Below are 26737 nucleotides of genomic sequence, written 5' to 3' on the forward strand. Positions count from 1 at the left end.
GGCCTTCTCAATGGTAAACAGGGCGAGGATCCATAAGTCTTACCTAAGTCCTGTAGGCAAGGATGATTCGTTGTGTTAAACTTTCTGGAACAAAAAGAGTTGGGTTTTATTATTACTTTTTAACTGTCATTAGGTCCAATATTGTTCATCACTTTAATATGGAAATTACTTGACAATTCTGAGAGACTGAATATTCAAATGGCCACCCACATGTGAAAACAAAACTCTGAACTGCAACCTCTACAGCATTCTGCTGAAAAACTACACCACAGCCTCTGCAAAAATTGGCCTAAAATAGGACGTTACCAGTCAACAACTGCCAGTCTTCCTATTATCTGTCCTTGATGTCAACTCAGGGCCATCCAGAGAAAGTCAGTCTCCCCCAAAATATCACATATCCCCAGCTGTTTCTACCATGAAGTTTTCTCACTCCCCTGTATACCTTCGAGTAGCTCCACAAAATGCAACTGACATCTTTGTTTTAACAAGCTCTGAATAAATAGCCCCTATTTGTTCTTATTCAGATCATCTTTGTTTGTTTTCATAGTTTTCTTAGAGGTTCCACTGAGACATGGTCTGCATTGTCAGTCACCAGACTCTAGCTTTTGACAAGAAAGTTATCCACAAAGGCCCTTGTGCCTTGCTGCTCTTGGCTTCATGGGTCCATGCCAGTGTGGTAAGTCAGCAAGTAGTAGGCCTGAGCTCAGCACTGCTTTGAGTTTCTCTGCTATTTATTCTCAGTTTATTGCCCCAATTTCATTAGTGGTTCCCATTGTTCATCTTTAGTGGAAACAGGGTATTCCTTTTCATACCTTTTGCTCTCTTTTGTGCTTCTGTTTTGTGTTAGTCTATCTAAAAGTTTTGATTGTCACAGAAGAATCATGAATAGAAAGTAGGCATAGGCTCTATAAGCCTGTGGTTCAAGCTGATCTCAGAGTCAATGTATATTAGAAGCAGTTATTTGCTTGCCATTCACTTTTCTGTCAGATTTTTCGTGTTTAAAAAGATAACAATTCTGATTATTTAGATGTGAAGAGTAATTATTAGGCAAATGTATGTAACATCATTTCATAAATTATGAAAGTCTTCAAAATAGGCAGAATTGAAAGAAAAAGTCTCTCCCAAAGAATTTCTGCTTTCCATTATGGACATGTAGAGCATTCGTTTTAATTCTTTCATGTCATTGCTATAAACACACATACACACACACACACACACAAATGTGAAGATTATATGGATAGTTATTTATTTTGAAGTGAAAAATTGTCAGCAGCCTTGCCATATTCTAAATGTCCTTTAAAACAACATTCCTCCCAGGCACCTGGGTGGCCCAGTGGGTTGAGCCTCTGCGTTCGACTTGGATCGTGGTCTCGGGGTCCTGGGATCGAGCCCCGCGTCGGGCTCTCTGCTCTGGTGGGAGGCCTGCTTCCCCCTCTCTCTCTGCCTGCCTCTCTGCCTACTTGTGTTCTCTGTCTGTCAAATAAATAAATAAAATCTTTAAAATAACAAAAAACAACATCCCTCCCTTTTCTCTTGTGTTACATAACCAGAAGCTGCAGGAACAGACTAAATGCCTACCAATACCATTCCATTCCTTTCAGTCTGGGAGAGTCTTGGTTATACCTCAATTAAAATGAAAATTCCTTTGAAAGAATCAAACATAATCAAGGTTGAAGCCGATGACAGAAGCTTATAGTCTTGGTAGATTCAAATACCTCATATTGCTAGTTTGATGTTTTCCCTAAATAGAAAGAAGTGATCAAATTGGCAAAAAGAGGGCTGGCATGAGATACTTGAGTGATTTGAACTTTCTCCTGCTTTCAGAGTTTAGTGAAGGTTTTTTGTTTTCTGTTTTTTTTTTTAAAGATTTTACTTACTTATTTGTCAGTGAGAGAGAGAAAGGTGAGAAAGAGAGCTCAGCAGGAGCAGCAGGCAGATGGAGAAGCAGGTTCTCCACTGAGCAAGGAGCTAGATGCAGGACTCAATCCCAGGACCTTGGGATCATGACCTGAGACTGAGGCAGGCACTTATCCAACTAAGTCACCCAGGCATCTCAAGTTTTTAGTGAGTTTTTAATGTTCTCTTCTTGCTAACAAATTCTTAGTTGTCAGAGGCCAGCTGAGGAACATCACTCAGTGGCATTTTCCCCATGCTTCTGGATCCCTAGCCCTTATGTGTTGCATTTTGTTTTGATTTGCTGTTGTTATTGTCATTTTATCTCATTTTAGCCTGTCTCACCATCCTTATCCAGAAGGCTTGGTGTCTTTCTCAGTCATAATCCATCAGGTCCTGGTATCCTTCAGTATCCCATTTTAGTTGGCAAATGGAGAATGATGGTTTTGTCTTTAATACATAAAACACCCTGGTGCTTGGAAAAGTGGCCGTAATAACAAATGGGTGCTTGATGCCTGAGAAATGTGAACAGGAACAGTTCATTTACATTAACAAGTGAAAGTCTCCCACGTTCTAATTTAGCGTAACCAGTGCTAAGGAAATCAGAAGAGGGAGGAGAGAAATAGCTTGTCGGAAAAGAGAATAATGCAAGAATCTTCATTCAATTGGAAGTTAAGCTGGCTCTGAATTAGTAATGTTAAACACACTGGATAATTATGCATTAAAGGTAAATCAATAAAGTGGGAAAAGGCAAATAACATGGTGACGGCTGGTGGGATAATAGTTATTTTTCTGGGCCATTTAAGTGCAATGCATATTGAGAAAGGGGATTTTGAAAACTGAGAAGTGGTTTTTTGTTTTGTTTTGTTTCGTATTGTTGGTTGTTTTTTTTTTGTTTGTTTGTTTTTGTTTTAAGGAAAGGTCAGTTTATGTTTTTCCTTTTCTGAAAACCAAGTGATGATTTCCATTCTGCAGCAGGAATTAGGAGAAATCAGAAATCTGAATAGCTGATTCATAAACAAAACCTAAGACCTTTCCCTCATTCAAGGATGTAAATTCCTTCTCCTCCATGCAAACCTGCCTTCATTCTACACACTTATTTTATGTAAACCATGTGTCTAGAGGGTCATAAAAGTAACTGGTAAGAGAAATTAAAGACATACTCTATGCTCAGAGACTCTTCTCTTACTTAAGCTTTAAATCAGGACATGTGGGTGTCTCAGTCATTAAGCATCTGCCTTTGGCTCAGATCATGATTTCAGGATACTGGGATTGAACCCCAAATGGGCCTCCCTGCACTCCCTGCTAGGTGGGAAGCCTGCTTCTCCCTCTCCTGCTTCCCCTGCTTGTGTTCCCTCTTTCACTGTCTCTTCTTGTTAAATAAATAAATAAATAAATAAATAAAATCTTAAAAATTAAATAAATAAATCCAAGGAGAGAGGTATTGTTTTAATCCCCTATTTTCCCTATTTTTAATCCCCATTTTCCAGATGTGAAAACTGAGGCACACAAAAGCTAAGTATCACACATGGTCTCAAAAGTTTCAAGGGATTAAACAAGGATTTGATTTCGATAGGTCTGACTCTGGACCCTGTGTTATTAACCATTTCTCTATTGACATGAAATTTTAAATGAACAAAAAACACAGCGTGATTTGGGCTAGGTATTTGGGAGAGGTGATAGTGGGGGAAGAGAGAAATTCCATTTTACTAACTCTACTTTCACACGCTTTGGTCTCCCCAGACTGACAGGAAGGTTGTGGTAAGAGCAGATTCTAAAGCTAGACTGCTATGAGTAAAATTCAGCTCTACTGCATACTAGTTATGTGACTTCACGGGAAGCTTACTTGGGATCTCTGTGTCTTAGTTTTCTCAGCTATAAAATAAGATAATTTTGGTGACCATCTAATGGTGTTAAGGATTTTATTAATATATATAAATGGTACAAATATTTATAAGTATCTGCTATTTGTATTCTATTCTCCTAACTACAATCATTAGAAAACATTTTTGCACGTAATTAGATGCTTTGATATTTATCTTAATGAAATTAATATTTTATATTACTCTTATATAAGCTTCATAGAATGTATAAGCTTTTTTTTTTAAGATTTTATTTATTTATGTGACAGAGAGAGACCACAAGTAGGCAGACAGGCAGGCAGAGGGAGAGGGAGAAGCAGACTCCCCACTGAGCAGAGAGCCAATGATCCATGGCTCTATCGCAGGACCCTGGGATCATGACCTGAACAGAAGGCAGATGCTTAACCAACTGAGTAACCCAGGCACCCTGAATGTCTAAGAGTTTTAAGTGCTATGAAAAAATAGGTTGGATCTTCTGGTTTTGGGTCTTTCAAAAATTTGACCCTGAAAAATTTCTAGGAACTTAAAAAATTTAGTTGGCTATATATACTTTATATTTAAGAACATTGATAATTGAAGTGTGTGATGTCAGATGTACCAAAGATCAGCAAAGAAAGAAGAGTCTGGCATGAAAAGATTAAATCGGAGTGATGAACAACATAATATAAAATGACCTAGATTTGACCTTCAGCTTTGCTCCTTACTAGCCACATGTATTTAGACTATCCATTGTACTTTCAGTTTTTTGTTTTTTTGTTTTGTTTTTGCTTGCATTATCGTGATAATAGTAAAGATTGAATGAACTTTATATGTAGGCAGTGGTCTCAATAAATACTAGTTATTATTTCCTGTGGCTTTGGCTGCCCTTAAATTTCCAGATTAATAGTGGGATGGCATAGAGGAGGAAAAATAATTTTCCCATTATTCTTCTGAGTTCTTAGTTGAGAATCCTGTAATAAAAATTAATTAAAAATTAACAAAAATTAACAATTGTAATAAAAATTAAATAAAAATTAACAAAAGGAAAACAGAAGTTTATTAACATTTATGTTTTATGTATATTGGAGATACCAAAGGAAAAATGAGTAATTCCCTGAGTTGGTGTAGAATTCAGGACTCAATACCATCTTAATAGGGAAAGGGGAGGGGGAATATAGGTGTCTTAGGGGGTAAGTGATTATTAGGGAAGATGAATGGACCTTTAGAAGAGTAGATGGGAGGATTGTGACAAAGGGAGTTTGTGACAAAGTTCCACTGGGTGTGGCATCAACTTCTAGTCTCCTCTCCTGTGTAAGAGTCATCCTTTCCTGACTGATGAAACTCCCAGGGAGGGGATTCATGGTCACTGAGCTGCTGTTGACAGAACTGTCTTTAGGCAGATAAAAGGAAGTTCAGGGAAAGGCTCTCCTTGCATTTACAGTTTCTCAAGCACTTTCAGCTCAAAATAATCAATATGTTAATGGTACACATTTCAGGCTAACATATTCTGAACTCCTACAGGCATATTTTAGGGTGGTGTGTTTAGCTATCCTTCAAATAGGTAGACTCTTCTAGATTTCGTCTTGAAATCAAGTCAGCAATATCCTTTGTAAATTTTATTTCAACCTATTTACTTACTTAGAAGAAACAACTAAGGGGTGGCTATTCACATACATAACACCCCATTAACTTTGTATGTCTGTCCCCTCTATCTTGCATTAACTTGATCTTTCTATTTTTGGTCACTCTAGCTCTTCCTCTTTCCTAGAGCACATATTTCTATGAAATAGTGAAAAACAAGATGATATCTGAAGGTTAAGTAGCAATTAATTAGTTAAAGTGAGAATTAAAAAAACAATCAAGGCAGAGAAATAGCATGTGCCAAAGGCCTTGGGTTGAACAGTATTGTTAAGAGTTCCTGAAAGTTGATCAATGGACCAGAACAAACAAATGGCATCATAATTCAAAATGGGACTGAGTAGATGACATCAAAATTTGAAGTAAAAAAGTGCTATATGATACAAAGAAACAACATGGTAAACTGAATAAAAGAATCTAAACACACTTGCAACCATTATGATGGGTGAAGGGTTAATATTCTCACCATTAAACAGAAATCATTCAAGAATATGCTACTTTTTATATTAATTTTATATTTTTAGATCATTTTATGTCTTTCAGGAAGGCCTTAGTTTTCTTCACTTGGGTCCTGTGGATTTTACTCTTAAGGTTCTTACGGTTTTTACAACTTTTCCAGTTAATTCTAATTGGATTTTAGAGGGGGTGGGATTTTTATTTCTAGATGGATGTTTTTGTACTAGAATACTATAAAGTATCAATTTGTGTGCATTTATATTACAGCCAATCATAATAGCCTAAGAATTTTTATTTTAAAGATTTTATTTATTTATTTGACAGACGGAGATCACAAGTAGGCAGAGAGGCAGGCAGAGAGAGAGGAGGAAACAGGCTCCCCCCTGAGCAGAGAGCCTGATGCGGAACTCGATCCCAGGACCCTGGGATCATGACCTGAGCTGAAGGCAGAGGCTTTAACCCACTGAGCCACCCAGGCAGCCCAGCCTAAGAAATTTTAATACTTCTAAAATTATCAGTCTTTAGAGGTGTATAACTCTAAACGCAAAGCAAAATATACAGAACATATTTAAGCCAATATTTGTACCATTTACTTCTTTTTTTCTAATATTGCACTTAAACTTTACATATTAACAGGTTTTAAAGATTGGGTTAAATTGTCCTAAATAAATGCCAAGTAGTAACTAAGATATGTATATTGAAAATCAGAATTCCAATGGAAGTTTTACTATGCTGGATATTAGTAGAGCCATTATAATAAAATCATTTTGGAATTAGTTAGAAATGTAAAAATAAATTATGGAAAGTAATACAGAATATTCAGATTGCATACCTCTGGTAATAAAAAAAAATGAGGTTATTAAACCCAAAGCTCCCATTGATATTAAGTGGAAAACCTACTCAAAATGCCAAATATTTATATAATTGAACATATCAAATAAAGATAATACAATGACAAGTACAGGTCAACATCCAGAAGAAGGAGATACAAAGAAGATAGCCTGGCATTTGGGATTGCTTTTTGACTAGATGTATCTTACTAAATCTTGAAGATTTGGGTAAAATCTGAGATGTTTATCAGAGCTTTTAGTAACATCTTAGAGTTAGGGTGACTTTTAAAACATGGCCTTCCAAGGATGTCGGTATTTGGTAAAAACACCACATACTGTGTCCTTAAAAGGCTCAGCCTATCAAAAATTGTAAATCAGAGTATACCGTCATTGAAATAACTAAAGATCAGCTTCGAATCACCTTCCTATCCCTGAAATTGTATTACAGTACCCCTGTCTTTTTTCCTAAAACAAACAAACATCTTTTCTGGAGTAAAATGACATCATCATACTTTAATTTATTTTTATATTTTTATTTCTACATTGTTTTCAGATATACTACTTACCATATGAGAAAATAACCATACTCATGTAGAAACAAGAAACATGATTTAAAATCAAGAGCAACAATCATCTAAATCTTTGAGGGATCTGAAATTGTAGTTACCAGATGCGTGTCTATTATGTTTAGTTAGATGAAAGACAGGAAAAAATTTGGAAGAAAAATAGAAAATTTTATAAAAAGAACTAAATAACAATTACCTAACTGAAAAATAAAAACCAAAGTTACAAACTAATTATGCTGAAAGACTTGGTAAATTGAAAGATCAGAAAAAAGAAAGAAAACAGTAAGAAGTATGAAGATACTAAAGGAAAGAAATACAGAGGATAAGGGAAAATAGATGATATGGTTAAAAGATGTTTAGAATTTCAGAAAGAATGAAGAAAAAATGAGGCTAAAACTTTAAGAGACAATGGTTGAAAAGTTCTGTGCATAATAAGTGAAAGAAAAGCCACATTCATACCAAAGCTTCCTAAAATAAATTTCTTAAGGCAAAAAAATATATTAACACCAGCTAGAGGGTGCCTGGGTGGCTCGGTCGGTTAAAGTGTCCTGCTTCAGCTCAGGTCATGATCCCAGAATCCTGGGATCAAGCCCCTCATGGGGCTTATCCCTGCTCAGCAGGGAGTCTGCTTCTCCCTCTCCCTCTGCTGCTCCCCTGCTTGTGCTTGCTCGTTCTCTCTCTCTCAAAGAAATAAATAAAACCTTTAAAAAAGAAAAAAAGCAGCTAGAGGAGAACTTGAAATAGTTTATCACCCTGAAAGAAAACAACAATCAGACTTAAAAGAAGCTCTTTAAAAGAAGCCATTGAAGTTAGAAGACAATGGAATGTTATCCTTAAAGTGCCCAAAGAAAATAATAACCAAATAAGAGTTCTGTTCACTATGAAAAAGACTTCATATTAAAGGGGGGAAAAAAGGTAACTTTAAGACTTCAATAAACTATTTTTGTCCCTAGCAGAAAGGCACTAAAGGAAAAGTTTCTTTAAGCATAATTAAAATAATTTTAGAGAGAAATTCAGTTTCTTAATAATAATTTCCAAATATTATGTTGTATGGAGCAAACAATGAATATCACATTTTTTTTCCTTTAGTGAAATACACAAGAAAAATTGTTCCTCTCCCATACTTCATAACAAAATATCATGAAAAGAAATGATGCCAAAAAATTGTCATAAATATTTTACTTCAATCTAAATGAAATTGAAATTGATTTATTTTTATGTTCATTCATTTATTCATTTTTTTTGCTGAAAGATGGGAAGGTAACCCTAAATTTTTTAAAAGATTTATTTATTTGAGAGAGAGCATGAGGAGTTGGGGGGTAGAGCAGAGGGAGAGGGAGAAGCAGACTCCCTGCTGAGCAGAGAGCCTGCTGTGTGGCTCAGTCCCAGGAACCTGAGATCATGAGCTGAGCTAAAGTGAGGCGCTTAACTGACTGAGCTACAAAGGCACCCCAAGAAAACCCTAAATTTAAAACAAATATCGGATAGATTCAATGAATTCAGTTTGATCACATAACTCACAAATGAAGGGAGCTATAGAACTAGATGACATGAAGATTTTACAGTTTGCCTCTTATTATTAGAAGGAAAACAGTTTTGGAAGGAAAGGTGATAATAGTTTTTTTAGTCAATCCCAAAATATCATGTATCCAAACCAAATTCTATATGGAAGGACAAAATCAGTGGGGAAGCCGTTCTTGAACTGCTGGAGAGCTGGTTCACAGAAAAAGGATCAGTAAGCAGTATAAGATAGAGTAGTAGTTCATGCGCTAGCAAATTATTTTGAGGGGAAAAGCATCAGTAGTGCTGATAAAATTAGTCATACCTGTTTTCTCTTAGGAATTATGCAAAGATATATCAGGCTTTTTGTGTTTTAATGTAGAGTTCTTACTCTCTTTCAGTTGGTCAGGTATTCTGCCATTCTTCCATAACTTCCTCCACAGATTCTGATTCTAGACTAGGATGTTTTCACTTTCCTGAGCATTCTTTCTTCTTTTGTTCAGAATTATTCTCCCTGGAATTTTATTTTAGAGTTTAGTAAGGCATTGGCTATCTCTACTCCCTCTTTTTCCCACTCCCAACTAATGCATATATACTAGTGCCACATCTATTTTAGGTAACTAGATTCCAGATGATCATAATGTACCCTCACATGTGAACACTACAGTCGATTCACTAAACCTTTTAGCGTTGTAGGAGGGAATCTCAATATTAATGATGGTGTATTTGTTAATTCGCAGCTCTAGGACATTAACATCATCTCTACTATGGCTTTGTCCTCTTATTTGCAAGAGTGAGCATTGTTGACAAGAATTGGAGAGATATGTCTGGATTTGAACAATCTATGACCACCACTGGAAACACTATTCAAGAATATACTAGATTAATGTGCTATATTTAATAGTCTTCTGAATTTCTACCAATAATTACATAATCACATTGCAGTCACACATTTTAAGAGTGACTCCCATTTATCATAAAATTCAATAAAGGCAGAGTCACTGTATCACTATAAACAAACATAACTCATATATTGCTTCTAATACATATATTTTCTGCCAAATTTTTCAGCCAGAAATGAATAATCTGTATACTCTTTACTTGCTAATTAAATGAAGCTGAAAATTCCACTTTGATCAAAAGGGTAGTTGCACCAATGTTAACTGATTTATTAAATTTCAGTTGTTACGACCCAAGAAAAAAATGCTTTCACATATCAGATTTTCTATATAATTAAATAGTAAATAGATTTCTAAAATGTCACATGGGATACAGCATCTTAAAAATTCTTATATAGACTGTAATATATAGACTATAATGTAGTCTCAGAGTGAAAGGTAATTTTGTATATACACATTGCTCATTCGTGTTTATGTGGGTTTGGGATCTGTGTGTTGAATATGTATATTTGAGCAGTGCTAATTGTGGGTAAAATTGTGAACAGAGCATATTTTATCTCTAGGACTCTCCTCCTAAGACTTTTTTAAACACTTACTTTTCTCCTCTTGTCTGGAGATACTTTAACCATCAGAGAGACAGTCATTCACAAAATTCTTTTCTGTAGGGAATTTTTACTTTCACTCTTATCCCTGTTTATTAAATGAAAATCATATCCTGGTAAAGGAATATTATTGTTCTCATTGAGAACAAGATAAGAAGTGATGAGAAAAGGGATAAAGGATGAAAGGGGGAAAAGGGGAAAGAAAGTGGAAGAGAAGGAAAGAGGAGGGGGAAAATATTTTCTTAAAAGAAAGGAGAATGTCTAATGAAGTTCAGTGGAAAAGAGCTGGAAAGAAACTAGCAGCAGCTGGCAAGTTGACCAAGGAGGGAAATTTCTATTAAAAATGGTGATAATGGGGCACCTGCATGGCTCAGTTGGTTATGCTTCTGACTCTTGGTTTTGACTTAGGTCGAGATCTCAGAGTTGTGAGATCAAGCCCCACTTCAGGCTCCATGTTCAGCACAGAGTCTGCTTGAGATTCTCTCCCTCTCTCTCCCCCTCTGGCCCTCCCCCATTCATTCATGCTCTCTTGCTCAAAATAAGCAAATAAATAAATAATTTTTTTTTTAGTAACTTCTTTAAAAAAAAGAGTGGTGACAAGAAGTTTCTGGAGAGAGATAAATGTCCTTTTCTGTTCTCAACAAAAGAAGGAAGAGGGAAGGAAGGGAGCAAGGGAGGGAGGGAGGGAAGAAAAAAAAGAGGGAGGGAGGGAATGAGAAAGGAGAGGGCAATAAAAGAAATGAAGGCAGAGAATGGAACAAAGTAAGTATCTTTGAAAAGACAAATGTCTTCAAAATTTTTATAGGAACTTATTCAATTAATTAGTTTAAATTCCTGAAGCTATGAATTTTTGGGCTGCGTATTATACAATCTTGTGTTTATTCTTCATAGAAAAAAATTATTCAGCTGTACATTCTAATTCATTCCACATAAAATAAATGTGGTGTTAGTAAATACATTTTGCAGAGGATAGTTTATATAAATTCATTTTTTAGTGCTTGTTTTGGCAGCACATATAATAAATTCATTTTTAGAATGAAGATACTTTATTTTTTGAGCAATGTTAAGTTTATGGTAAGGTTGACTTCTTTTACTTAGCAATATTTAAGGTTCTTCCATATCTTTTCATGTCTTGATAGCTCATTTCTTTTTAACACTGATTCATACTCCATTGTATGAATGTACTATGGTTTATACATCCTGAAGGACAGTTTGTTAGGGTTTCCATAACAAAATACTACAGACTGGCTGGCTCAAGTAACAGAAATTTATTTTCTTATAGTTCTGGAGACTAGAAATTTAAGATAAGGTTTTGGAAGGTTTGGTTTCTTCTCTGGCCTCTCTCCTTGGCTTGCAGATGACCAGCTTCTCACTGTGTTATCACATTGTCTTTCTCTGTGCGTACACATCCCTTGTTGTTGTCTTTTTGTGTGTCCAAATTTTCTCTTTTTATAAGAACACCACTCAGATTGGATTAGGACCCATTCTAATGACCTCTTTTAAATTTATCACCTCTTTTAATGTTGTATCCAAATATAGTCACATTCTGAGGTACTGAAGGTTGGGGTTTCAGCATATGAATTTTGGGGGAACACAATGGAGCCCAAAGCAGACAACTCATTTGCTTCCAAGTTTTGGCATTTAGGAATAAAGCTGCTATGAAAATTTATGTGTAAGTTTATACATGGATATACATTTTCAACTCAGTTGGATAAATACCTAGAAACACAACTGGTGAATTATATGGTAAGATTATGCTTACTTTATATGAAGGAAATATGTGTGTTTGTGTGTATTTTATATCAAGAGTATGCTTAGTTTTATAAGAAACTGCCAAAAAATTGCCAGTTTTTACACAAACACATATGCATGGAACATAGGTATCTAATAACAGCCTGTGATTGCAATTGTATACTCATTTTTAAAGCAATAGTTTATCCCAAGCTATAGTGTGAATACTGATATCTACATTAGAACACACCTAAGAAAACTTTTTCTACTCCTCTCTTTAGTTTTTCAAACACTTTTATTTTGAATGAATTCTAGATTCACAGGAACGTGCAAAGATACTATAGACAGGTCCCATATAACTTATATTGCATTTCCCCTATAATTATATCTTACATTAACTAGAATATATTATTAAAACCAGGAAATTGACATTGGTGTAACATGTATGTAGAGTTTAAATCAGTTCATTACATGTGTAGATTATGCCACCACTGCATTCAAAGAACTACCCCATCCTCACAAAAAAAAAAAAAAAAAAAAAAAAGTTTTTCCCTCATACTAGCGCTTCACAGTCAGACTTACTCTCTTCTCCCGATCTTTCCTAATCTCTGGTAACTACTAATGTGTCCTCCATTTTCATAATTTTAAGAACAATACATAAATGAAATCACAATATATGGCTTTTTGAGATTGGCTATATATTTTTACTCAGCATAATACCTTTAGGTCCATCTGGGCTGTTAAATATTAAATAGTTTATTCATTTTTATTGCCTAGTAGTACCCATGGTATGGAGGTACCACAGTTTGTTTAGCCATTCATCTATTGAAGAAACATTTTCTAGTTTGGGGATATTTGAAGCAAAGCTGCCACGAACATGCTAATACAAGATTTCTTGTGGACATAAGTTTTCATTTCTCTGTGATAAATGTTAAAGGAGTGTTATTTCTGGTTTGAATGTTAAGAATGCTTAATTGCTGTTTGTTGTTGTTTTTGTTGTTGTTGTTCTTGTTTTTTAAAGAAACTGAAAAGTTATTTTCCAGAAAAGCTGTACCATTTTACATTATCACTACCATTGTATGGTAGATCTTTTTTTCTCCTTATTCTTGCAAGCTCATCTATCTATATGTATACATATGTCTATATGTGTGTGTGTGTGTGTGTCTGTGTGTGTATAATTATATACATATATATATAATTTAATTTCTTCAGTAGTTTTAGGGCTATTCAAATGATATATTTCAAATTGTGTGAGTCAGAGTCTAGAAATTTGATCATTTTCATCTAAATGGTAAAATTTATGTGTGTACAGTTGTTTGAAGTTCCCCTTATTATTCTTTTGATATCTGTAGTGTCTACAATAGTATCCCTGTTTCCTTCCCAGTATTGGTTATTTGTATTTTTTTCTTTTGTCAGTCTTTCTAGTGGTTTGTCAATTTTATTAATTTTTTCTTAAGCCACCTTTTGTTTTATCGATTTTCCCATGTTGAATTCACTGACTGTTGCTCTTATCTTTATTGTTTTTCTTCCTGCTTACTTTGAGTTTTGTTTTTTTTTTTTCCTTTCTTATATGTTCTTAAGGTGGGACATTGATGATTGACTTGAGACTTAGCTATTTTTTAATTTACGAGATTTTCCTTTTATCTTTCTGTTACTGATTTTGATTTATTTTTCTAATAATGATTTCATTGTGGTAAATGAACATATTGTGTATAATTTCAGTTTTTTTAGTTCAGACTTCTCTCTGGCCCTGGATATGGTCTGTATTATTAAACTTTTTATGATACTTGAAAAAAATATGTATTATGTAGCGGTTGGATGAAGTATCCTGTAATTGTAGAGTAGATCCTGTTAATAGATTGTATTGTTGAGTTATTGTATATCCTTATTGATCTTTTGGCTAGTTGTTCTACCAGTTGTTAAGAGAGAGAAGTTTAAATTTTGATACTGTATTTGTGGGCTTCTGTATTTCTGTTTTCATTTGTCTCAGTTTATGATTCACATAATACATAGTTGTTATTTGGTGAACACACACTTAGGATTGCCATTTTTTTTCTCTATTGACCATTTATATACAATATAATTATTGATGTTAAGGTTTAAGCATGACATTTTGCTTTGTGTTTTATAATTATTTCGTATTTTAACTCTTTTATTTTCCCTGACTTCCTATAGTCTGCCTAAACATTTCTTTAAATTCTGTTTTGATTTTTTCTCTAGTGTTTCAAGTGAATCTTTTTGTGTATCCTGTTTATAGTGGTTTATATTCTATCGCACATACACAATTTATCAAGTCAGTTGTTCCTCCATTTATAATGTAACTGTCATAAAAGTAAAAATTTCTCTACATATGTGAGACCAAGTTAACCTTTTTTATTTAAGACATTGAATATAGTTTAGAGATATCAAGAAGAAAGTGAGTCTTTCTTGTGTTTACCTGTAATTTTGTTTTTTTCCATTTTCTTTTTTCCTTCTTGATACTGCAAGATTCCTTTTTGTATACTTTATTGTTGTTGTTGTTCAAGAGATTCTTCTATAGATTCTTTCAGGGTAGGTCTACAGGATACACAAACTCTTTTCATTTGTCTTCACCTAAGAATGAATTTATTTCCCCCTTCATAACTAAATGGTAATTTTGCCAGATAGTGAAGTTGGGGTTGGCATTTCTTTTCTTTTAACATTTGAAAATATTTTTACTTCCTTATGGCTTGAATAATTTCTGACAAGAAATTACCTGTGATTTGAATTGTGTTTTCTTTATATGCAAAGTGTCACTTATCTCTTATAGCTTTCAAGATTTTTTCTTAGTCTTTAGTTTCCAGAAGTTTGACCATAATACATGTTGACATGAATTCTTTGAGTTTGTCCTATTAGGAGTTCAGCCAGCTTTTTGAATCTGTAGGTATGTCTTTTAGCACATTTAGGAAATTTTCAGCTATCATTTCTTCAAACACTGTTTTTAAGTCCCTCCTTTTCTTCTGGGAGCCTATTAATATGAATGTTCATTTATTATAGTCTCAAGGCTTCCCTGAAGGTTTTATTTTTTTTCATCTTGTCTATATTAAGATTTCTATTGTTCTGTCTCCAAGTTCACTGATTATTTTTACTATACTCTTCATTATGCTATTGAGCTGCCTTAGTGAAAAAAAGAAAAGGATTGTTCTGTGCTTGACCTTAACAGGTAGCGTATGAATACATGAATCAGTCTTATCCCTTCAATGCTCTTTTTTTTTTTTTTTTAGATTTTATTTATTTATTTAAGAGAGAGACAGTGAGAGAGAGCATGAGCGAGGAGAAGGTTAGAGGGAGAAGCAGATTCCCCATGGAGCTGGGGGCCCGATGAGGGACTCGATCTTGGGACTCCGGGATCATGACCTGAGCAGAAGGCAGTCGTCCAACCAACTGAGCCACCCAGGCGTCCCCTCTTCAATGCTCTTATAGAGAGTATTGAATACAGAGTAAATAATACAAAGTCGAAAGATATTTAGTATTCATTTAAAGTAATAATGGCATTGATAGTGTGTTGTGAAACAAAACAAAACAAAACAAAACAAAACACAGTGTTGTGTCTGGAAGTGGTCTGCTGAAAGGATGGAAGCATTTTGGCCAAATTGTTTATATTGAAATAAGGTTGCTTTTTTATTCTTAGCCTGCTAGAGCTATCACCTTGGATTCTGAGCCTCATCCACATCTAGATTTCAACTTTGTTCAGTTCTGTGATCTCTCATTATCCTTACACTTGATTTAATGTATTTCTCTTTTATTCATCTTCGCCCAAGCCCCCAAGATAAGCAAATTTGTTTCTGTCACTTGTAACCAAGAAATAGATACAGAAATCAATACTGAGACAGGCATATAGATATCAGACATGTAAAGAAAATGGAGAAAGCCTCAGACTTTCATTCTTGCCTAGCTGGGATAAAAGGGAGTGAATATTCCATTATTTTTTTTTCAGAATGAGAATCTGGCAACTCAAGATATGTAGTGTGAAAAGGAGTATCAGAAATATCAGTTGTATTCATCTGGAATCAAATGTCCATTGAGGAAAAGGCTCTGGATGCTGGGCCCTTGACCAGTATAAGGGACATGAGGAATTCAATTACCGCAGAAGGTAATTGCTGCTTCTGAATGAAAACAGAAGAAAAAAAAAAGATAAAATTCCTCAGCTATCTAACTAAATAGTATAAAATACTACAAATAATATATTTTTTATAAAAAATTCCTACTTGTGGTGGTTTATTTTATGTGTTAACGCGGCTGGACTAAAGGATGTACAGATAGCTGGTAAAATATTTCCTGTGTATCTGTGCGGGTGTTTCTCGAAGAGATGAGCTATTGAATTGTGAAGAAGATAGCCCTCACCAGTGCAGGTTAGTATCAACCCATCCATTGAGAGCCTGAATAGAACAAAAGGCAGAGGAAGGACAAATTTACTCTATTTGAGCTGAGACCTCCATCTTCTCCTGCCATCAGAAATTGGATTCCCTTGTTCTTGAGCATTCAGATTGCGAACTTGATTCATGCCTTTGGCCCCCCAATTCTCAGGACTTTGGAATCAGAGAGGGACTTAACACCATTAGCCCCCTTGGTCGTCAGTCCTTTGGATTCAGACTAAATTGCACCATCAGCTTTCCTTCTTTTCTAGCATGTAGATGGCAGATTGCGGTTTCCATAATAATGTGAGTTAATTCCTATAATGAATCTCTTTATAGATAAATACGTAGATAGAGATAGAGATAGATCCTATTGGTTCTGTTTTTCTAGAGTATCCTGGCTACTACAGAGAGTGTGAGTAATGATCAGAATTGTCAAATACACAGGTATATTTAGAGGCTACTATATGATTATGAGGGTTACTGGGAAGAAAACAATGAGCTGCCCACTAAAGTCCTTTTTTGATTTTTAGGGCTTCTCAGTTATTTCTCAAGCCTGAATTAGTTCACAGTTCCACAGTTCCTTGAAGGGAGAGGAGTCCATATACTTTTAAGAAAAGACAATGTAACACCACCAGAATTTGTATTCTTCTTTTTTTTCTACCCTTTAACAATATGCCTAGACTGAAAGGATACAAGAAAAATTAAATCATCAAAAATGTCAGGACTTTTAGCACCTTGGCCCTGAGAACACTAATTCCTATTCACAAAAATTAATAGGCTTACTAAACTGAGTCTTCAACTTCATGGAGGAGGGATTATAGAAATAGCAAAACATGAACCACTGAAAGTCCATTCCTACTGCAATAATAAATTCTCAGGTGCCTGGGGAAGTCTCAGAGGTGAATGCAACTGTTAAGACTTAGAAGATGGTAGGGGAGATAATTCCTACACATTCTCATTGCATCTTCATGTGACCAAATAAAAAAGACACATGTAACATTGAAGAATAACAATGGATTACATGATAAACACCAATAGCAAAAGCAAATTTCTTACTAGAGGAAAATTGCATTGCCCCTAGCATGTGGTGACAAGCGTTTGGTCATTAGTCTGATAAAGAGAAAACAGAAGCAGTTAATTTGCACGTGGCAAGTATAATATCTTACTCTTAGCAACGTGCTCTAGTATTCTTCAAGCAACTAGGCAAAGAGAGAGAGAAAGAAAGCATTGTATCATTTGGGGTGATTGATTTTTACTGTCAAGCAAAAATAGGTTTTTGCAATACACGTTTGCCAGAGAGAAGTTATGGATGGAACTTAGGGAGTCTACTACAAGGTATAGTAGTAAAGGTTAATGGAAGACTAACTGGTAAAGCTAATCTACAGTTATTACATAGGTATGTGGGCATATTTGGAGGAGTAATGACTGACAGGAAACTTAGGACTTCTGGTGAACTTTTGAGTCTGTTTTTCAGTCCCAGTTTAGGTTCATGGTGGGGTTGGTTTGTGAAACCCTACTAAAGTGTACATTGATGTGCATTTTTTTGTGTATTATATACTTCAGTAAAAAGGTTTTATTTAAGTTAGTAGAAGACTCAGCAACCTAATATAGGCAAGACCATATTCCTCAGAAATAAAAGTTTTTTTCAACAGCATTGGTTAAGTGCTCCAGTCAGCTGAGGAACTAGCTGAAAACAAAGCATTCTTAAATTGGAGTGGAAGACAAGAGTCGTAAATACCAGTGGTGCCATTGGGACTAGTTGCAAACACAGAGACTGTAGTGTCCCATGTAGCCTTTTTTGTTGCTGTTGTTCTCACATTTATTTATTCATTCATAGTATTTTTATTTACTTTTCTATATATTTAGTCACTATATTTTTATAAAGTGTTGTATTGTTAATTATATTGATACTTCAATCAATATTTTGTGAAATATCAGGAGAGAATAAAATTGATGACTATGCTTTACCGCCAAATCATGGATTTAAGAGTTGGATAGGGTAACTTGTGGATCTGAATTATTCCCTTTGAGGAGGTATTGAGGGACAGAAGGAAGGAGTAATTTTGTGTATGTAGGGGAAAGAGAGTACCTGCTGATGATAGACAGGCACATAGATTGGTCATAATAGTTATTTGCCAATTTTTTTAACCAACCGGAATTTAATCCTTCCTTCCTATTTTGGAAGAATCCTCAATTATTTTTGTTATTGGTGGGGGAAAGAGAGTCCAACCAACTACTAGAGAAGCTATAAAAAAGTAACCATCTCTCTTCCACTTTCAGCAAAATGATGTGAAAACATGAGTAGGTCATGGGAAACTGGATGTTTCTACCCAAGACTTTGAACTTGGGGTTGGTAACACAAAGGCTAAGAGAAGGTTAGAATTCATACTGGGTACATGCAGAGGTAGAGGAGTACTAGGTGTATTGTCCATATTGATGGTGTTCTGGTCAGATAGTTCCTGGTGGTTTTGTGCTTGCTACTTCTTATCCTCTCAAGGCTTGCTTTGAACATGGCCCTCCAACTCTGTTTCTACCAATATTTTCATCTAAAATTATATTTTTTATAAATGGCAGTGAAGGAATTTTAGCCTTATGTGAGACCTCTTCTTAGGAGTAGGAAGGTTTGTCTAGTTTTTTGTCTGAGACACTTGAGAACTTGAGAGCATACCAACTGACCCTCTTTCCTAAAATTCTTCAATATAACTGTAACTTAAGTTGCAGTGCCATATCTTCATCAGTGCTTTTTGCAAGGGCCTGAACTATGCACTCAAATACTAGATTAAGGCAGTTCATTTCTACTTCCTAAAGCTGCTTCTCATTTATCCACATTTCCCATCCTATTACTAACCAGGCCCAACCCTGCTTAGCTTCCGAGATCAGAAGAGATCAGTGCGTTAAGGGTGATATGGCCATGGACTCATTTATCCACATTTCAAAATTAATTTACAAATACTGAAAATGGACTGGTATATTTTAGGATCTGCAGATAAAATAAGCTGCAATCGTGATCAAATCGAGCTATAATTGCCAGTTCTTAGGTTATGCTTCCATCTCGTAGCTAATATTACTGTTCTGACTTTAATGCATAAGCTGAGATACTTCTTTATCCTTTAATGGCACTGTTTATCATATGCTGAATTCTGTGCTTTGTCTTGTAAGTATAAAAGTAAGTACTCTATTGTGTCTGTCTTCAACAGCTTAAGAAATATTAGGGAAAGGAGACCTATAAACATCTAATTTTTTGTAATATTCTAAAGTCAAGAATCTGCAAAATGTGCGTAAGAATACAGAGCAACACTTTGGCCAGCAATAAGAGGATGGCATTCAGGGAAGAGTTTCTAGAGGAGTTGCCACCAGAGATAGATATTGAAGGATAGAGGAGTAATTCTACAGGCAGAGGACATAAAACTGTGCAGAGTATGTGCCTGGCAGTATAAGCCCTAAGGAGTGCAACAAGATGAATATACGTTGGGTCATTACAGCCAGACTGGCATCACAGTGTAAAGTATGAGGCATGATTAATAAGCAGTGGTTCTAGAGAGAAAAAAGGCCAAAGAAAGATCCTGTGCACGACGTGTTATGGACTGAATATTTATGTCCCCAAGATTCATATGTTGAAACCCTCACCCCTAACTGATGATATTTAGAGGAGGGCCTTTGGGAGATAATTAGGTTTAGATCAGATCATGAGGGCAGAACCTCTAGCATAGGAGCACTTCCTTATGAGTCCTAAATGATTTCCTTATAAGAAGAGGGAGAAAGTCCAGAGTTCTCTGTCTCTGTCTCTTTCTCATGGGAGGAGCCAGTAAGGGGGTTTTCACTCCCTTATTGAATCAAATCTGCCAACATCTTCATTTTGGACTTCCCAGTTTCCAGAACTGTGAAAAATAAATGCCTGCTTTTAATACCACTTGTTCTATGGTATTTGTTATAACAGCCTGAACTGATGAAGACATCATGGTAAAAACTTAAAAACAGGGGTACCTGGGTGGCTCAGTGGGTTAAGCCTCTGCCTTCAGCTCAGGTCACGATCTTGGGGTCCTGGGATCAAGCCCCGCATTGGGCTCTCTGCTCAGCAGAGAGACTGCTTCCCCGCACCCTGCCCTGCCTGCCTTTCTGCCTACTTGTGATCTCTCTCGCTCTCTCTGTAAAATAAATAAATAAAATCTTTAAAAAAAAACAATTTAGAAGTAGCAAAATAGTAATTGAACAAGAATTCAAAGAAAAAATTGGATCATAAAATTAGTAGGATTTGCTAATGGGTTGGCTGTAGCAATGAGGCTGCAGGAGGGCTCTACATGGGATCTTGGTTTTCTTTTTTAATCAGGGAAAATAGAAGAGTTAGTATGGTTGAAGCCAGGTATACAGTATTATAATAAATTAAACATAACTAAATTCTTTGTAATGAGGCTTGGGCAAAATGAAAGCTTGAGGGGATAATCAGGTTTCTCAGTCCTGGTGAATCATATTAGCTTATCTAGAACTGAACTAACCAGGCACAGGAAGTAAGGAATATTTCAGCCCATGTTTTACTGGAGCCAGCTACATTAAGTTTCTTTATAACTGTGATTTCAGTGACATTACATTGGTAGCTTTATATTAGCCATTTCGGAAAGTACTTGTGCCATAGAAATAGGCAAATGCTACAAATCAGTACTTGACATTTTCTTTGCCCATAGAGTCCATTAGTAAACATTTACCAGAACACTACTGGATCTTCCACAGAAGTACACACTAAAAAAAAAAAAAAAAAAAAAAAATCTGCAAAGGCATTCATATAAGTAGCACAGAAAACACTAGAAGCAACTCTAGAAGGACCATAGTCATCATGATAGAAAAAAGAACAACCAAACAAAAAAACCCACAGCCTATAGCAAGAGTGTAGTATGAGTAGATGATGTAGGTTCCAGGTTGGGTGCTATTATAGATTCTCCATCTAAATTTAAATAAATGACTTGACATCTGTGTGTCTAAGTGTTTTTGCCTGTCAAATGGAAATAATGATTTCTACAGAAGAATAAATGTTAAAAGCTAAGCGATTATTATGATTCTTATGAGAAGTTTGACTTGCTACACACATATGAGATATTATTCATAACTCAGGGTTCTGAAATCAACAAAGTATGTTCAGACTATACAGGTATCACTAAATCTTGCCTTAGGCACCATCTTACTTGACTTAAATTCTTTAAACTCCCGTGGTCTATAGGGAATTTGATGGGTTTCTGTGGATTGGGATTGTCATATGATTAGTCCTTTCTTTCTCCACATGCATTAAACACCTCTGCATTGGAGTTGGTAAGTTTTGCTATCAATAAAGGGGAGGTGGATCATTTCTGATATTTGTGCTTGGGAAACCTAGAACTGCAGCTTAATTCTTGTTAAGTGCCTGAGAGCATGACATTGATGATTTTAGAATCAACTCAAATTATTTTTTTTACCATGCAAATTGGAATGTATTTCCATGTTTTTTTTTTTTTCTGGTTCAATTTCTGAAGAGGTCTTGTGATGCTGCCTAGTGAGTGGAAGCTACCAAATCACAACCACATACTGGTTCTCTTGGATATCAGTACTCTGCCCTTCCAATATAAAATGCTATTCTTTGCCCTTAACACAAACAAACAAACAAAATTTTTTAAAGGTTTTGTTTATTTGAGATAGAGAGTGAGTGAGAGAAAGAGCAGGAATGGGGAGCAGAGGAAGAGGAGGGAGAAAAGAGCTGAGCAGGGAACCCATCAGGTAGCTCTATCCCTAGGATCATGACCTGAGCCAAATCATATGCTTAACTGACTGAGCCAACCAGGTGCCTGCCCACAAACAAACAAACAAACAAAAATTAAACTAAGTTTCAGTTGTTTATACTTATTCTGTCTGCCTCTCTTCCCTATCCTCGTCATAAGCAATCTGCCCTTCAAGGCTCACTTTTAGTGCCACCTCCATGAAGTTACTCCAGTGAATCAGCTCCCAGTGATTCTCCCACTTCTACAGAAACAGTTCTTTTAGCATTTGATTATGTTCTAGTTTATAGAATGCATGTGAGCCCATTTCCTCTGGAAGAATGTAATCCTTTGATAGTAGGGACAAAATCATTTTGTCTTATTGTATCTATCTTTCATAATATGTGGCATGGAGTAGACCTGGAATAATTTCTATATGAATACTTGCTGATATATATAAGCACATGTGTATCAAAAATATCCATATTTAGAACTAACACATACATGTTCCATACACATTCAGGTAAACAGATGATAGAATTAAAAAACAAATGTGGTCACTTAATATATACATGATTGAAAGATGTATTTATAGAAGAGATTTTTTGAGAGTTAATTTATGTCCATTATATTTGAAGCCACTAACTTCTTAAAAGGTTTTCCTCCCTCCCCCCTGATGAATATCTGATTAGTGTGCTTTAAATTTAGAAAACATGAATTAATTGCTGAAACTATTTCTTTGGAGAATTGGTACTAAAAAAATCCCCCTGAAATAATAACATTTTCAGATAAATTGTGAGGATGCTCATCCAGCCCCTTTGCTCATCGTTCTGACAAAAGGGATGTCATGCTTTATTTTGTTATTAATTCTAAGTAAAGGATTATAAAAAAATAATAATGTGGAAAAACAAAAGCTGCTAAACGTAGCAACTCCTATGGCATTTTTCCCTGCTGAGTCTCAGCTGTCTCACTCAGTCTGAGAAGGTGCCCCATGAGGGCACATGGGTTTTGAGTACAAAGTGGCTGCTCTCTGGTGGTGCCTGATATCTAAGCCACCTCCTTACACTCCAGTAAAGCAGACAGTGTTACCACGATCCTCCTCATATTCTTGGTCACCATTGTAGTCCAATAACATTTAGACATGTGTATCAAAAATATAGTGTAAAGTTCCTTTCACATTCCTTCATTAATTTATGAATTCTTCCATTATTCATCCATTTATTTATTCATCATTCATCAAATAATTCAGTGCCTCTTGAGAGCATTTTATACACTAGGAATATTACAGTAAATATAGTATTCCTCACATGAAACTTACCTGGGAGGACAGATATTAAATAGATAATCACACAGATAAACATATGGAGTGGGACAGTGAAATTCCCTCATCTACAATGTGAATGTGCAAAGACAATGTACTTTTCAAAATTTTGTCTGTAACATTTCTGATTTTTTTCACTGGCATTTCCCACCCACTGTCTTGGTAGAAAAATTAAATGTTCAATATAATTTGAACTCATTATGATCCACTAACTTGATAACACTGTGCATCCCTCAGATAATGTCTTCCTGTTGTCCTCTCCAAGGTGGAATCTACAGGAATGAGGGAAGGAATGTGTGTCCCTGGGGTAGGATGAAAAGAGTTCCAGGGCATATACTGGGTTCCTCCTCCTCCTCTTCTTTGTTTAAGATTGTATTTATTTGAGAGACAGAGAGAGAGAGAGATAGAGAGAGAGAGAGAGAAAGCATGATTGGAGGGGGAGGGCAGAGAGAAAGAGACAAGCAGACTTCCTGTTCAGTGGGGAGCCCTATGTGGGGCTCTATCCCCAGGACCCTGAGATCATGCCCTGAGCTAAAGTCAGACACTTAAATGACTCAGCCACCCAGGTGCCTCTAACCTGCTGGATTCTGATGCTGAAGTCAATGACTGGTGAACCTGTGGTCCATTCTTAGGCTCATCTCAGTGCCCCAGAAAATTATTTACCATCTCCCCCCTTGCCAATTACACTTTTCCTTGGTTCTCACTGAGTATGTTCATGAGCCATTACTTCCTTTCTTCTTTTGGTCCTCTGGCCTCCACTGAGTAGGCAATTTGCACAAGCATACCAAGCCCTGTGAGAGGCCAGCTGTCTTTCAATTCTACATCCATGCAACAGAGGAAATAATAACAGCTGTGGAAATAAACATCAAGCCCTCTTTCTGCTTGGTTATGATAGGTTGTCAAATTCACTTGGATATGGTATCTCTCCAGGTCTACATGTGACAGCCTCCTCCTGGGGGCACAAACAGGTAGCAGGGCAAGCCCTCAGCATGTTCTTGACTCTTTGCTGGCCTTTCTCCAGCCCGTGAACCTGGGAAAGAGCAAACTTTTCTTTTACTTCCCCTGAGATATTCTTCAGATGCATAGAGCTGGCCCAGCTGCCAGATCCTCTTCTGGAGAGCGATCTTCTCTCCATTTTGCACCGAGTCCCTAGGCTTAGCCCTTTATATGATAAATGTGAGATATTAAGGACATCTGGACAGCTTCCTCAATTGATACTTAACTGCTTTAATAGTTTTTTTTAATGTGAGAAACTAAATATTACTTTGATATTTTGCTTTTACATTTTGCTTGTTACAAAATATTTTATCTCCCACAAATGGGAACCATATATGAGTTCTGTTACTTAGAAATCTTATATTCAAACAAAATAGGAAATCATATCAAAATATTAGTCCTCTTACATAAATAATTATAAATTGTAGTATGTTCCATAAAGGAAAAAATAAAAGGTGCATTAGGAGAGTATAACTGGGAAATATATATCCCTGAGGTGGGACAAGGGGTGGAGAAGACCTGAATAGGAGTTATGATGACATCTAAAGGCTAAGCATGAGTTACCCAGAACCTGAAATCCTGGATGTTCCCTTCCTTTTTTAAATTAACTGAAATAGGCTGCATTGTAGGACATTTAACTCAAAGTAATACCTGCCACACAGCAGATCTCATCATACTTTCAGCCACACCTACATACAAATCACCCCAATTGTTCAATAAACCCAGTCACCTAGAATGCCTCAGTGAAATCTTTTTTAACCATGTATTGATAATCTGTCTGCTTCTTCCTTCTGGCTTGGAATGTACTCCTCCACTAAAGCTGAATAAGATATCCCTCTGTTGAAAAGCAGTCAGAGGCTTCCCTCTAATTTGGAGAAGAAACCCAAATCCTGCTACTTTTCCTGCATCACTCACTGCTCCAGTCATGATCAGCTCCTCTCTGTTTCTTGATCAGGCCACTTCCCTATCAGAAACTCATATGTGCTTATCTCACCTGGAACAGACACCTGCCAGGCTGTGTGCACATGATTCATAATCTCACATCTTTCAGGTATCTGCTTAGATATCATCTCATTAGTGACACTTTTCTCACTATCATACTTAGCATCGACTTTCTGCCTCCTCACTTTTCCCCTTTTATGCTTTCTTTTTCTCCATAGTGCTATTACCACCTGACATGACATTTATTCTACACATTCATTTTCTGATCATTTTTTCCTCTTCCTTTCTTCCTAGCATGTTATACTTGGGCAGAGAATTTAGTGTTTTGTTCACTATTGAGTTCCCAATGCCTAGGACAGTGCTTATCAACATAGAGATGTTAAAAGAATGAACAAATAAATGAATAGATGGAGGGTAGAACTTTCTCCAAGGTTTTTCTCATCTGCACATACATATATACATATAAACATGTATCCATATATATAAAGCACTACATTTTTTTAATTCCCCAAACTTCCTGCTTTGGGGAATCAGGGACATGATGGTAGAACAAAATTCTTCCCCACTCATAATGAGGAAATACTTTTCAAGAGTAGATACTTCTCACAGTAATTGTCTTGAGAAATTCAGTCATCTGTTTTTCAGGCTACTTTAAATGGAACACAGGTACTTCAAAGGTAAAGAGCAATGTTGAACTAGATGAATCATCAATACAGAGTAAAGGCCATCATTTTAGTATGTGCCTATCAGATCTTGAAGAAAGGTCACTTAAATACAGAAAACAGAAAAAAAATCATAAATTTTGATTTACTGAGTTTTAAGTCTCTGTTATAAAGATAGGGTTATAGGAAATAAAAAACACATGGAGGATGCCATAGCTTCATTACTTAGAATATAATTTTATGGTAAAATTGGATAAATAGGCTTTCATATTATTATGCAATTAAGTAGTGATACTAAGATTTCTTTAAGAAATTTTTATTATGATTACATTTAAACAAATAAACATAGACAAAATAGTGTAATGAACACTGCTGTGCCCAGTACTTAGTTTTAATGATTGTCAACATCCTGCTATACCATATAGTAATTTGAAGTCTTTTTGAGATACAAAAGAAAATGGTTTTACCTTCTTCCTTTTAAAGGATAATTAGGAAAAATCAAATGTATTTAGTATCTTTTCAAAATGTGTGCTCATAGTCTGAAAACATATAGGATTCTGAGTATTTAAATCATTGGAACACAATTCAAGAAGACCACATTTACTGGGTAGGTTTTGTTATTATCCTTACTTTTGACGAGTAAAACAAATATCAGGGATTTGGGGACACTTAGTGAAAGTTATATAAGTAATAATTGAGAGAGCAGAGGTTTGAATTCATGCTTTCTGTGTCCTAGAATTATTCTGCAATTAAACAGGACTGTTTAA

At 35.7% G+C, this 26737-nt stretch overlaps 1 pseudogene; it reads left to right on the top strand.

Moving 5' to 3' along the window:
• Nucleotides 1-571: 571 nt before the first annotated feature.
• LOC116868834 overlaps nucleotides 572-26737 on the top strand; it is a 30782-nt pseudogene continuing 4616 nt past the window's right edge.

Source organism: Lontra canadensis, unplaced genomic scaffold, assembly GCF_010015895.1.
Source record: "Lontra canadensis isolate GAN:19392208 unplaced genomic scaffold, GSC_riverotter_1.0 scaffold17, whole genome shotgun sequence".
Taxonomy (NCBI): Eukaryota; Metazoa; Chordata; class Mammalia; order Carnivora; family Mustelidae; genus Lontra; species Lontra canadensis.